The sequence below is a fragment of the Myiozetetes cayanensis genome, unplaced genomic scaffold (assembly GCF_022539395.1).
Source record: "Myiozetetes cayanensis isolate MyiCay16 unplaced genomic scaffold, myiCay2020 scf21, whole genome shotgun sequence".
NCBI classification, from domain to species: Eukaryota; Metazoa; Chordata; class Aves; order Passeriformes; family Tyrannidae; genus Myiozetetes; species Myiozetetes cayanensis.
This window is the reverse complement of record NW_026087423.1, coordinates 6,999,117-7,013,196: the sequence shown is the minus strand read 5'-3', so window position 1 is coordinate 7,013,196 and position 14,080 is coordinate 6,999,117. Positions and strand designations below refer to the sequence as shown.

Below are 14,080 nucleotides of genomic sequence, written 5' to 3'. Positions count from 1 at the left end.
CCCTGTGGGTCTGCACCAGAGGCTGGTGGAGCCCAGGCCTGCTTGGAGCTGCTGCCTCTACCCTCGAGTGCTGCCATCCCGCTGGAGCAGCTCCTGTTCCGGGCCTGCCGGGGCTTGAAACATCCACAGTTTCTGTGGCCACTTGGAAGCTCCCAGGTCTCACCTCCCCAGGCCTTTGCAAAGGCACAGCAGAGGCTCCTCCTCAGACAGTGGGAAATGAGGCAGCAGCTTCTTGGGAACATGACTGCTCTTCTTGAAGTCTCCATTTGAATGGAGCCTCCCAGGGGCTGTGGAACCTCTGGAGCCTGGCTTGGCTAGTTCTCTGGCTCTGTTGCTGCGTGTAGGTGTTTTTGTTTGCCATTAAGCGGCTCCTGAATTACTGATCAGATGGTTTCATTGCTCCCCAATACTTGCTGAAAGCCCCGTGTGCTGGAGCAGGGGTTCCCAGCCATGGGTGGAACAAGAACCACTTCAAAGAGGTGTAAGAGGCAGTAACACCCTCTTTGCAGAAGCACTGATCCAAACCACGGATCACCCTCATCCATATAGGAGGTGCCAACTGCCAGCCACAGCCTGAGCTGCAGGGAGGGTGCTGGGGGGGGTGAAAGGTGCCTGATGGGATGGGTTATGGCTTGGCTTCTGGAAAAGAGAAAGGCAAATGAGTCATGGAATTGGGATCCCTTTGTGTGGTGAAGATAAAAGGGTTGTTAAGGCGGGGAAAACACCTATATTACCCTGATTTGGGAGCAAGGGAGGTCTGTGGGAAAGGTATCTTAATTTAAATGGGATGTGGGTGTACACAACAAGGGTGGGGACAGAGGAGATGAGGCGAACTCCGTATTCCTGAAGCTGTTGCACGGCTGGATGCTTTTGTTGCTGAAAGCTTTCCACTGGCTCCCATCCATGCACCTGCTCAGAGGCAGCTCCCATGCACCCGTACGGCTTTCTTGGAATGGGGCATGGAGAGATCCATCAGCTCAATGGCTCAGGACCCCAGTGCCCACAACAGACAGGAGATTTGGGTTGGTTAATGGCAGATGAGGGAGTTCCCTGTGGAGGGCAGGGATGCAGAACCTGATCTTTCCAGGTCCTGCCAAGAGATGGGACCGGAAAATGGAGCTGCCTCTCCCTGTGCCATGGCTTCATCCTGACCCGCTGCTGCCAGGCTCTCCTGCCTCCTGACATGAGTCACAGCCTCTCCGCCCTCGGAGCTGACCTTGGACTCCTCTGTCTGGGAACCACACCTTTGGTAATGACAAAAAGCAGCATTTGGAGCGTTTGAATTGCCACAGCTGTGGCACAGAGGAGGTGCCCGCAGGCAGATCCAGTGGGTGCTTCTGGCTGAGGAGAAACGTTCCCAGTTCTGAGGAGAAACGTTCCCTGGTCTGAGTTGTAATTGTCCCTGGTCTGAGTAGCAAATGTTCTCTGTCTGAGGAGATTCTCCCTGGTCTGAGGAGCTATGCTCCCTGAGCTGGGCTCCTACAACTCCCAGGCCACCATGGCTGTGCTGCCCTGAGGGGTGACAGAAGAGCAGTGGTGGGCTGAGGAGACTGTTGTCCACAAAACCGGATTTGTTACCCTGTGTTCAACAAGCCAATAATGACACACTTGAGAGAGACACTGATTATTTATCAGGGTTGTGCAGCCTGTGTGCTCGATGGTATTCCACAAATCCAGCACACCCCACTGGACTCTCCCTGCTGTTATTTATACACAGAAATTCAGAATTAGTAACTTTCCAAGTACAGCCTGTCTATTAGGATTGGTCAGTAATTTCCATACAAGTTATGTAACCCCAGTTAAATTCTGTGTATTATCAGGGGAAGGGTCTTCACCTGGGCAAGGTCTTCTTGACCTGGAGGTGTGAATTTAGTATTATAATGAACACAGTCCAGCTAAGGATATATGGATCTTGAGTATTTTGCCAAAGTAGCAATGTATGCACAGACATACATCAACATCTTGATTTACATACTTAAAGGTTGTTAGTTCCAGGATGTCCTTGACTAAGAGATACAGCTGCTGCCTATTCCACCGATTAGAATCACAGAATTGTTAGGGCTGGAAACAGGTGGGTATCTGGAGATCATCCACTCCAACCCCCCACCAAGGCAGAGTCACCTGGAGCAGGTGACACAGGACCTTGCCCAGGTGGGTTTGGAATATCGCCAGAGAGGGAGACTCCACACCCTCCCTGGGCAGCTGTTCCAAGGCTCTGCCACACTCGATGGAAAGTTCTTCCTCGTGTTTTAGTTTGTGGCCATTGCTTCTTGTTTCATCACTGGCACCATTCTCTGACAGCCCTCGGAGATATTTGTATAGATTGATGGGACAGTCTCCTCCAGATTAACCAAGCCCAGCTCCCCCAGCCCCTCCTCGCGAGGGAGATGCTCCAGACCCTTCACCATTGTTGTGGCCTCTGCTGGCTCCCCTCCAGTAGCTCCTTGCCTTTCTTGTACTGAGGAGCCCAGAACAGGACACAGTAAAACAATCTCGTCACATCCCATTTTACACCACCCTCACCCCTCCAGCCATTCGCCCTCATGGGACGCGGGGCCGGGACTCGAACCCGCGGCCCCCGAGCGGAGCAGGTGGAGAGGGGCGGAGCCAACCGCGACCGCGCTGAGCGGGGGGAGCCCCGCCCCGCGCCCGGACCGCGCGGTCGCCATGGCAACAGCGGCGCTTCCCGCGGGGCCCCGCGGCCGCCGGGGCGAAGGGGCCGGACCGGCACCGGGGCGGGACATCCCCGCCTCCCTCCAGCGCCTCCCGCCGCCCCGCAGCCCCTCACCCGGGGGAACGCGGAGGGCCGGACCCCGCCCCGCCCCGCCCCGCCCCCGGCCGTGCCCGGTCGCCGCTCGCCGCCGCCGCCGCCGCGGGGGAAAGGCCGCTGCGCTCCCAACTTCACGCAACTTCCCCGGTGCGGCGGAGCCGGCGCAGCCCGGTTCTTCCTGCGGGAGCCGCCGGTGGCTTGGCTGGGTAAGTGGCGGCGGGGAGCCCGCGGTGAGGGGTGGGACAAAGGCGGCCGGTGCTCGCTCGCCCTTGGGGCCGACGCGGGACCACCCGCCGTGTGGCCGGGGCTGGCGCGGAGCGCGCCCCCGGGGCAGCGGGGCGCTCCCGTGCCGGCGGCTGCCCGCGCTGCTCCCGCATGGCCCCGCGCCCAGGTGTCGGACCCCTCGCTGCCGCTTTCTCGCTGCGTCAGAGCCAGGGCTCGTGTCCCCGTGTGCTAAAAAGAGGCAAAAAAACCTCCCCCCACTTCTGTGCTTTCAATTCGTCGGCTGGAGGTGAGGATGGGGCTGTAGGTGGCTTTGGTGGCTGGTGGGGATGATGCGCTGGTGGTTCTGGGGATTTAGAGCGTTATTTTGTAATCCAGGAGGGCTGCAATTATCTGTTCCTCGCTGGATTAGGGATGGTAATGTGCTTGGAGGTCTTAAATGGACAAATAAAGATGTTATCCCCCCTTCTCCCTCCCTGGTTTACAGCCGTGCGGCTGCTCCTTGGGCAGAGCAGGAAGGATTCAAGCATTCCCGAGAGTGGTATGTGACTCCTTTATGCCTTGGATTTCAGGAAATATGTTATCTGCTCTTTAAAACTACTTTTAAGTGCCAGTTTAAGGTCATCACGCTGGTTCTTTTTAATTGGGGATGCACATGGCTTTTCTTCTTGGCATTGTGTGTATAGAATTGTAGAATCCTAGCATAGTTTGGGCTGAAAAGGACCCTAAATCTCATCTCATTCCACACCCCCTGCTGTGGGCATGTATTTTTATTTTGGAGGCACTCGGGTGTACGCATTTGTGTTGTTCTCATGTTACGCAGCTCATTTATCCATTTTTCCTCCTAACTCCAAATCCAAGTGATTTACATGTGCACAGAGGGATGCGCGTTCTGCTTCTGGGTGGAATTACTGATCCAAAAGATCACGTGGAGGTCAGTTCCCTGAATTTACACGGAGTTCTGTGCTCGGATTTGGGAGGGAACAGCACCAGGATTCTGAATGGGAGAAGCTAATCTGTAAAATCCCAGAATTTCCTGTGTGGTGCTGCGTGGAGTCGGGTGGAAAGCTTTGCCTTCCTGAGCCTGCCTGCAGCATTGTTGCTGTTCTTGCCTTTCTCCCGTCTGGAGGTGGGAGATTAATCCCGTGGATTCAGGTATTGACTTGACTTCTATTTCTGTGGCGTAATCCGTGTGATTCTGATTTGTGTGGGGGGAATGGGATTAAGGGAAATCACAGTTGGCAGATGGTGGAGCTCCTCTGTGCCATTAGGAGAAATCGTAACCTTTGATTATACCTACAGATCTGATTCTGTGGAATTTGGTAATAGAATTGCATTCCAGATCAAATATTGCTCATGATAAAATACCGGGATCGCGTTAAAGGAGCTGCAGCAAACAGCAATTGATGTTTTGTCCAAACTGCTGCTTTACTCCAGGGTGGTAATTGCAGGCAATTTTCCCGGTCGGCTGAGAGGTAAACTCTGTTTCCAGGGTAACTGGGAAGTTGTTCAGCTGCTTCTGAGGTACTTTTAGCCAGAACTGAAGGTTGTTGGTATTTTCTTTTCCTTGTCTCTCCTCCGCAAACCAGAAGGATTTGCATCTTTCTAACAACCAAATGAAAACGGGAGTTTTCTTTGTTTTCCTGTGACGTTGGCAGGGTGTGGTAGGGAAGCAGACAGTGTGTGGCAGAAATGCTAATAAAGTTGCCTGGCAGCTTAATCCAGGTAAAGATTTTCTCAAAAAAAAAAAAAAAAAGTCTTTCAAGAATTTATAAACTTTCGCCCTCTTCTTTTGTTTTTTTTTTTTTTGTTAGGCTTTTCTTCACTGTATGCTGTGCATTTTTCTGTAAAAAAATGTCAAGGATGTTCATTAGCAAGTAAAGCTGTAAAGCCTTTATACTTTAGAATAGTTAAAGAGGTAGGAATTCTATTTAACTAGAAGTTGTAGCCTGTAATTCCATTTTGATAGGTGTTTAGTTTATTGAAAATAGATGTGTAAACTTTAGTCTGTTTCAGACGATGCCCTGAGCTAATTCCAAGCTAAGTGTTTCCTTTCCAATATATAGAAGACAAAGAACAGAGTGGCTCTGGAGTGTCACGGTATGGAAAGTCTCTAAAAGAAGGCAAATTCTAGGACTGTGTCCAATTCAAAGACTCTCATTCGTCATTTTTTGCTGTCTCATTTTATATGTGGCAGTAAAGGACGTGCATGGCCCCAGCCCCAGGGTTGTGCTCACGCTGCAGTTCTGGAGCTGCTGGTCTTATGGCAGGAGAAAGGGCAGAGTACCCGTCTGTGCTCCTCCTCACCTGGCTCTGGACTGATGAGATACCCATGGATTCAGAAAATTTCCATGTCTGATGATGAAGCAGTTTTTCCCTCTGCCTTACTGGGGCTTTGTGTAGCTGCAGTTGTTTTTTGGGCTATTTTATTTCTGTTTTCAGCCATGTGCAGCACCATCACCGTGGAGGCTGATTGAGCCCTTGTGTGTGCAGGCTCCCCCAACAGTGGCAATATGCTTCCTGAATGTCTCATTTCTCCCAAAAGTTAAAAAAAAAAGCCAGTTACAACTTGGAAATAGGTTTTATTGAAAGAAGGAACTTCTGACTTTATGTTTGAGGAGTTTACCAATCCTTCCTGCCCCATGGGCTCAAGGTGACATTCAGACCACATGTAAAAGAAGCAAGTCCTGACCAGCAGGTAGATGGAGAGCTTTGGTATTCCTGCTCCCGGGATTCCTTGCACGGCTCTGTGATTTTGCTTGGGTGTTGTCCTGGACTCTGCTCCATTCAGCACTTCTGTTTCTCTGGCTACTAGATAATTTTGAAACCAGTCCTGTCACCTCCCTTCTTGCTTGGTTACTGCAGAGTGAAAAAGGAGCTCTCTCTCCTTGGTGAGGAATGTGTTGCTGTTCATTGCCTGGTCCCTTCCTTGGGATTAGTCTGTTTGTTGGTCATGGAGCTTCCTCTTTTCTGATAGGTTTTCCAAGTATCATCAGAATCAAACTGATAGAGCTCCTGATAATCTTTCTGTCACTGAGTTTGTAAACAGAAGTCAGAAAACTTCCTATAGTCTTGAATATTCAGTGTAGTGGTGCTTGTGGGGAGTGCTGTGCTGATCAGGGACACGGGGCTGGGGATCACGTTGGAGAGGATTACCCCGAGAGTGTCGGCTGGGGACACGATACAGTTGTGACTCCCTCTCCCATACCTTTGCCTGCTCATGTGTTCAAAACGTGCACTGATTTCTTATCGAGGCATCTCACGGATCAAGGTATTTCTCTAAGACTTGGCATGTTTTCTCAAATTGATATTCTACAGATGCTGATAACTCATCATTGCTCACTATCTAGGGGAATTTTTCCTTGGCAAAAGAGTTGGTCACGCTGAGCTGTGTGCTAGGTAGTCAGTGAAAAATTTGACTAGTAAAAGGGTGTGCCTAAATGCAGATTTGGAATGTCTGCATCAAGTTACGTGTAACATCACTATTCTTTTCTTATTTTCAAGCTGGTTCTTATAGGATATTTTCCTGCATGTGGTTGGAAGTCTTTCCTAGCTGGGTAAATGTACGTGATGCTGTTGGTTGTAGGGAGGTGTGCATTGTCTTAGGAAAGAAATTAACATAAACGAGCAGAAAGACTAAGGTGGGTGCAGCTTTTGGGGCTCCTTTTTCAATTCTCAAGTAGCAGCATTTGGGAGGAAAGGACCATTTCAGTGAATGCTTTCCAGAGCCATTCACAGAGCAGGAGGTCCTGCTGTGAGCCGTGGGCTGCTTGGAAAAGTGAGACTGAAATAAATGCTTAATCCTGCAAGCCCAGGCATGAGGCTTGTGGTGATGCTGTGAGCCCAGTCTGTATCACTGGTTTGTGTCTGATGCACAGGGGTGACTGGAACCTGGGAATGTTGCAATATTCTAGGTGTGTTTTTGGTTTGTATGTAGGAATCGCCTGAAGACATCATAAGGCAAAAGCCACAGACTTTTTGCTTTTGCTTCAGAAATCTATTTAAATGAAGAGTCCCTGGTTGTGGCAGTAGCCTTTGCAGTGTAAACCACTGTGGGGTTGCCTTGAGCTTGCAGCCGAAGGGACTGGAGTAGTAGTATTGGGAGAGCTGTGGAATTCGCTCCACAGCAAAACAGTCTTGAATCCTGACCATGGGCTTGGTAGGTTTAACAGCTTAGCTTGAAGACATCGTGCTTGACATGCTCTGGGTGCACCTGCCCCACGCAGCTGAACGTACAGACTTTTCCTAGTAATGCCCAGGAATTGGCTGGGTATGTGGTGCCAGTGAGATGGGACTGTGAGGCTCCGATTCCGAGAGGTGCTCTACTTGCTAGATTGGAAGAGGTGAATGAACCTGACTGCTCTCGTCCTTCATTGCTTTGTAGTGACCTTGAAGGACATATGTGAACTTCTTTCTGAACTCTCAGGCCTTTCTTTTTCAATCTGTGTTCTAGGAATAATTAAAAAAATAACGAGCAACAAATGAAAACCAGGGCAAGCCAATTACTGTTTGCCTCGAGTGGGCTTCCAAGGGTGAAGAGGACTTTCCTTGTCTTTGATTCTGTTAACTGGCAGGAAAACAAAAACCTAGATATTAAATGTTGTCAAAACACACTAAATTTGGTGTGGTGACTGTTCTTTTTGCAGCTATTGGTTAAAAAAAATTACTAATGTTTCCCTTGTTTTTCTCATGACTGGTATGACCTGAACGTCTGATCACGAAGGGATATTTAAGTCTACAGAGTGATAATTTTCCTCAGGCCTAGGCTTAAATAATTCAGACTCTTAAAATTAAGCTGTTGATGGAAGCATACTTAATCTTTAAATTCTTTTCTCAAATCAAGGAGGCTTATTTTCTTGCTTCCCACTGTCTTTGGTTTGTTCTGGGAATATGTAATGCTGTAACTTTTGCAGACAAGGAAGCCTTCAGGTAGCTTGGGGATATTTTCCACTGCATCTATATAAATAGTAGATAATTAATACATATTTTCTCAGTTCCTGAATGCCTTACAATTATGTTGAAACAATGGGAGTTGAATTTTCTGTTTATACTCTTCGTCTCTACAAAACACACTTGAGGAGAGGAAATGAATTTTTTTCTGAGGGTTGTGTGAATGCAGTGATGCAGTTTGAGCAGTCCAGGACACAGAGGGTTATTATCCCAAACATTGCTTGTTTGTGGTTGAGTCATGTCCTATGAGCACTCACTTAAATGCTGGGGGCTGGGGGGGATCTGGCCTCCTCTAAAGCCACTTACAGAGCCGTTCATTAAAAGTTGTTATCAGAATTAAGTGCCGAAACTTCCAGTTTTGGACTAGAGTAAAGCTGCTGCTTGCCTGAAAGGAGATAGTGTTGGTCTTGCAGCAGAGTAAGAACTGAAAGCTCCTTACTATTGCAGTAATTACGAGTCAGGATGGTCATTAGCCTGCTGTAACGAGCAGAAAAAGATAACAATCCAGTTGGTGGAGGTTTGTATCTCCACAGTGTTCACTTGGAGGGAAGAAGTGTCTGCTCCAGCAGTTCCTCCAAAGGGCGATGCCGCAGCATGGGCACGGCTCGGGCTTTGTAAGTCTTGTCTTATTGCACAGAATTAGTGTGAGCTTTAATGTAGGGTGGGAGGAGATCTGAGCCTTGTTTCCAGGTCAAAACAGCCCTTTCATTTGGCTGGGGGCTGGGAATCGCCATGAGCAGAGTGGGCTGTTAACTCCAGCTCTGGGCTTGACCCAGTTACGGTGCGGCCGGCAGAGCTCTGGCGCGCCGGGAAGCGCCAGCCCGGGAATGGGCGCTCCAGCTTTGCTGCAGGAGCAGCACTTGGATGCAGAGAAGATGGATGGCAAAAATAGAAGAAAAAGAAGTTACCTGTGTGTTGTTGTTCAAATCTAAACTACATGGGTTTGGTGCACTGGGAAGAGGTGAAGACGTGAACGTGTGAATGCTTTATTTCATTAGTTGTTCTTTAATTCTGATAGTTACAAACAATTTTACCCTTTGTAGTTTCTAAGGGTAAAAAGCTGCCAGTGTTCTAGTGAAGTGCATGAAAATAGGAGGCTTTGTGTGTGCTTTTACTGATGCAAACAACATTGTTGCCATACAAATCAGCCTCTTCTGTTTATATTTTCATAGTGACTGTTTTTGTAGTCTCAGTATTGGTTAAATATGAGCTTTCTGTGCCTTTCAACAAGTAATGTTAATAAGTGTTAAGTTCTAAAACTGGTTATTCCTGCTGTTGTAAAACGAGGCTGATCTTTATTTTACAGCGTTGATGAGACTTTGAAAGATGCAAACAGGAGTGGAATTTAAGTTTTTCTTTATTCTACTCTTTTAATGAGCTCAGCCTGCGTTAGGCCTGGCTGCTGTCTCAGTGAAGCCATAGTACCGACGACTCCTCCAGGGAGGGACTTGTGCCAACATTTAAGAGGGATGTTTATCTGCTGCGAGGATGTTCAACCATACAAGGCTTTCAATGGACAAAACTGCCTCATCCGTAACGAAAGCGCGCAGCCTGGCAAAGTTGGGATGTGTTTTAAACAGAGTTGGAATTTCTGGCCACTGTAATTGTTTGATATTTCATGAGAACAGTGGGAATTCTTCACTGACCCAAACGAGCACAGATGCCTTTTACAACAAGCCTTTCTGCTTGAGCTGAGCAGCTTGTCTGGCTCGCTCTTTTACTGAGGGACCTTGCAGAAATGTCCCTTTTATTATTGTTGTCAAACAATGTCTTACTGTATTGGCACTATTAAATGTCAAATATTACTGTAATATGCCCTTAGAATGTTTTTAGCAATATGATGGTTGCACAGTTATCTAAATATCACCCTCGTTTTGCTATACACTTGTAAAAATGATACAGGCTGGGTGTTTTGCATGTTTGAGCCTGCAATAACAGTTATGTCTGATAGAAGCTGTGGCTACCTTATCCCTGGAAGTGTCCAAGGCCAGGTTGGATGGGGCTTGGAGCAACCTCGTCTAGTGGAATGTGTCCCTGCCTATGGCAGGGGGTGGAATGGGATGAGCTTTAAGGTCCCTTCCAACCCAAACCACTCTGTGATTCCATAATATATTACTTGGATAAATCAATATATCTTAAGCATTTCTAAAACATGTTTGAGTTTATGTATCATAATTCTTACGAGTCATTTTGATGTTCAGTTTACATTTTGTAAATGAATATTTAAAAACATAATGAAATCACTGCAGCTCTGTGGTTGCTGCCTGCAAAGGAAAGATTAAATGAATTGATCTGATTACAGCAGTTTCCAATAGGACTTCAGGTCTTTGTTACTCTCCTGAGTACATTTTACCTCCTAGGAAAGAGATGCTCACTATTGCTGCACCGTTGTGTGGCTGCCAGAGAGGTTTCCATGTGTGTGACCTGCTCTCCTGAAACTTGACAGGGCAGGGGATGTTTCCTTGACTTCTTCCTCAGTAGGGTTGAATCTCAGAGCACATCGGAAATGCTCGTCAATAGCTACAGGTCAGCATTTCAAGAAGGTCAGGGAGGCTGTTTCTGCCTGGTGAGCATTATGCTAATTCAGTTGTTAAACATATTGGAATTGCGCTTCCTTTTGCTTCTGCAGTGCTTGCAGATTCCATCGGAGCCTTTGCTCTGCGCTCAGTAGTACAGAGGGTTAGTTTTGGATGGGGAGAGGCTTTTCTTGTGTGCTGTTGTTACTCACGTGCAAGAAACTTGGGTGCAGATCTCAGTTTGAATCAAGTCCTTTACATGAAATATTTGCTCAAATAGTGTCACTGTCACATTGGTGCACATGCACAAGGAGCAAATTTTAGGAGATGATGCCACGATGGAGAGGCTGAAGCCTCGTTTAAGCCTTGCTTAAGATGAAGTATGCATTTTCCTCTTCCAGAGGCACTTTTTTGAAGCACGTGTGTAACTCAGGCCCTGGTACTGACACCTCTTACAAACAATATTGAGGGTTTTCTCTCACACCTGGTCTTGAATACTGGGAATGTGTGTTAGTATTGTTTCCTAACCAGCAAGTGTAGTATCTTCAGAGATTATTTGTGATGTGTATGTATGATATATGTGAAAAATAATGATCAGACAGAATGTTGTTTTTGTTGATGGGGACTGTTGCACGCAAAGTAGAACGTAGTTAATTTGGAATCCAGGTTTTTTGCACTGTAGATTTATGGCTGGCTAAGATGATGTTTGTACAAGCTTGGCTCTGTAAGGAGCAGCTTAGTTTATTTTTTAGATTGTATCCAAAATTCTTGTTTTGGTTCCAATGAGTTTTTTTATTATTTTTTAAGTATAACAGCTTTAATGCCAGATTTGTACACTTTGAAAATGCGGAAAATGGTTACTTTGAAGTTAAAGCTCTTGCCATCTTCTCTGCTCAGCTTGGCTCCAGAAACGGTTGTGCTCTCTTGTCTGTCACATCCTGTCTAATAACCCTGGGAAGCTGGACTTGAACTGGGAGCATCATTACACCTCGGGACAGGTGCAGCCTTCCCACGAGTTCTTGGGCCAGGATGACTTCTGCTTTCCTGCCCACCTCCTGCCCAGGGCTAGTCTGGATTTTTCTTACTGCTTTAAAACCCTTATAAACCATGGCCTGCTCCATGCTCTGCTTGTGTCGGCTCGGTCTGCTCTGGAGATCTGCCTCTTGTGTCCTGTTAGTGATGCTGCTTCCACCAGGATTCAGTTCCTGATTGGAGCATGGAAAAAGCCTGTGAGTATGGGAGAGCCCCCCAAACCCAGTGTTTTGAGAATGTCTTGAGGAGTGTGGAGAAGGATGCAGGTGAGCATCCTGGAGCTTCAGAACTGCTCACAGCAAGTGGAAGGTGAAGGATGCCGTTTGGAGACTGGGCTGTCTGGGGTTTCCTGCGCGGCTGCTCCTGCCAAGGGGCTGTTCCAAGTCCCTGGCATTGCTTTGAGCGTGGATGCTGTGGCCAGCATGGGATGGGCTCTGGTGTGGGGCTGTCTGAGTTCCTGGAGCCTGGGTTGTAGCTGCTAATGATTCAGAGAGAGTCAGCACCAGAACTTGTCTGCAAACAATGACCAGAGTGTGCTGTTGGCTGATCCGACGGCCCTGCTCCCACTTACATCTGGGGAGGAGGCTGGAGTGAAAAACTTGTTAAGGCATGGGTGTATATCTTAAACTATATAATTAACAGGAGGTTGTTTATAACTGTTTAACCAGTATTGGCTTTAAACCAATGTCCAGGACAGTGTTTGGAATAGGTTGGTCTGGCTTTTATTAGGCATCGAAGTCTGTGGCATTTATCATTTTGCTGCAGAGCAAACTGGTCACACTCTGCCTGAGCACTGGGCAGGTTTGGTCAGGCAAAGCTCTCCCATCCTGTCTGTCTGCTTTTGGTTCACCCTGATTTTTGAACACTTTGGCTCTTGAACCTGATGACTCCGGGAAGGGGAACTCAGGCTGATCAGGGCGATTCCTGGGCAGAGTTTGTGCCTGGTGGTTTGTGTGGACATTTGTCCATAGTTTGCTGGTTGGCTCATACGTGATGAAACAAAATGAAAAAATGACCCAATCTTCTTCACTAAGCAGGTATCTCCTGTTGGTTTATCAAATCTCAAAGCTGCCCATTAGTGGAAAATCAGAAGAAATTATATTTTGTGTTTAAATCCCTTCTGAAGCATTCTCCACTGACTTTTGTCTCATGAAAGGTGCTAGGATGTGTGGATCTTTGATTTCCCTGGCCAACTTTGCCACTTCACATTCAGCTCCTTGGATTGGATTGGCTCTTGTTCTGTAAATGATTTGACTCAGGTGGGATTCCTTCTGCAGAAATCTTGGATGCAGTGCCAGCTACCTGTTGTTTTCATGACTGCTTCGTCCCACTGTTTGAATTTGCAGATCTGTAACGAAAAGGGCAGCGAGGGAGTTGGTTCAGCAAATTTCTCAGTAGCTGCAGGACTTACTGTGCCTCTTGAGGTCAGTGGACATGTTTTATGCCTTCCAGAGGTATCCAGCAGTGTTAGTGGTGAAGCTAAACCTGGGATTAGTTGGTCATGCTTTGCGGGGTGGCTTTTTGGGGGCACTGTGGACAGAGCTGGGGAGCTCAGAGAACTCTGTGTATCCTGGTTTTGTTTAGGGTCAGATTTCAGTCAAAGGAACCTTCTTTGTAGTAACTTCAGAAAGGTGTTTGTAAATTCTCAGGTTACTAAATCCCTTCTTTGGATATGCCCTGAGAAATTCGGATCAGGTGCCAGGGTGGCTGTAATTGTGGTGTGAGTGTGGCTGGGTGGGGGTGATTTGAGGGAAGCTCTTTGGTCTGGGTGCTCACAGACAAGTGAGTGCTCATGCTGAGGTGTTCAGGTCTGGATGAACTGGTGAGAATGTGATCTAATTTTTGTTGAGCTCCAAAATATGCCTGTGCCAACTATTCCTTATTATCCTGCCTTAAAATGTAGGTGATCTCTACACTGTACCATGCATTTGAAGTGCATTTATGTTACTCTTCTATCTTCATTTTGATGTGTTACAGTGCTTCTGTGGCCTCTGTGCTTAAGAAAGTTAAAAAATCTCTACTGTTCACTTGGGGTTAAAAATGTCCTTCTGTGCCAGAGTTGGGAGTGTGGTTTGAGCAGCCCTTGGGGTTCCCTGGGCCTCCCTGTCCATGTGCTGGACCTGGGGATGTTGCACACGAGTTCTTGTGCACATCCAGGCACTCCCAGGTTCCCAGTGCCACTGTTTGAATTTCAGAGCTGGTTTTTCATACTTCAGCTGTTCTTCTTTTTTTTCACCCCTTCTCAATAAATGTATTATGTTTTTAGTGCCTGAACTGTTGTCTTTCAATTAATAGCCAATTTTTCCCTTTCTGTGCTTTCTCAAGCATGTAGGGAGATGGAGGGGATTGTTTAGTAGTCATAAAGCTTCTAGATAGCGTGTTATCAATAATTCATTACAGGCCTTGATTTTGCTGAGTAGTGTTGTGTTTCTGAAGAACAAGGTGGTGTAATGATGCATGTGCAGGCTTGTTGCTGTCAGAGTTCTTGGCTTAAACATCCTTTTGTTCAGAAGGAGGAGAAATGCAGTGTCACTGCTCTCATTCTTCATAGTCACACACAACTCTCTGAGCTCCGTTCCGTTCTTGTCAC

At 47.3% G+C, this 14,080-nt stretch overlaps 1 protein-coding gene across 3 annotated transcripts in view; it reads left to right on the top strand.

Annotated features, from left to right (window-relative positions):
* The first annotated feature begins 2,833 nt into the window (after window positions 1–2,833).
* KIAA1671 (KIAA1671 ortholog) overlaps window positions 2,834–14,080 on the top strand; it is a 70,404-nt gene continuing 59,157 nt past the window's right edge. Inside the window, exons 1-2 of one of the 3 annotated variants that reach the window (XM_050318355.1) lie at window positions 2,893–2,976; window positions 3,480–3,533. The gene's annotated coding sequence lies outside the window, so the exon portion shown is untranslated. Of the gene's footprint in view, window positions 2,977–3,479; window positions 3,534–14,080 lie in introns of all 3 variants that reach the window. The other 2 variants (XM_050318357.1, XM_050318356.1) reach the window with 2 other exon arrangements.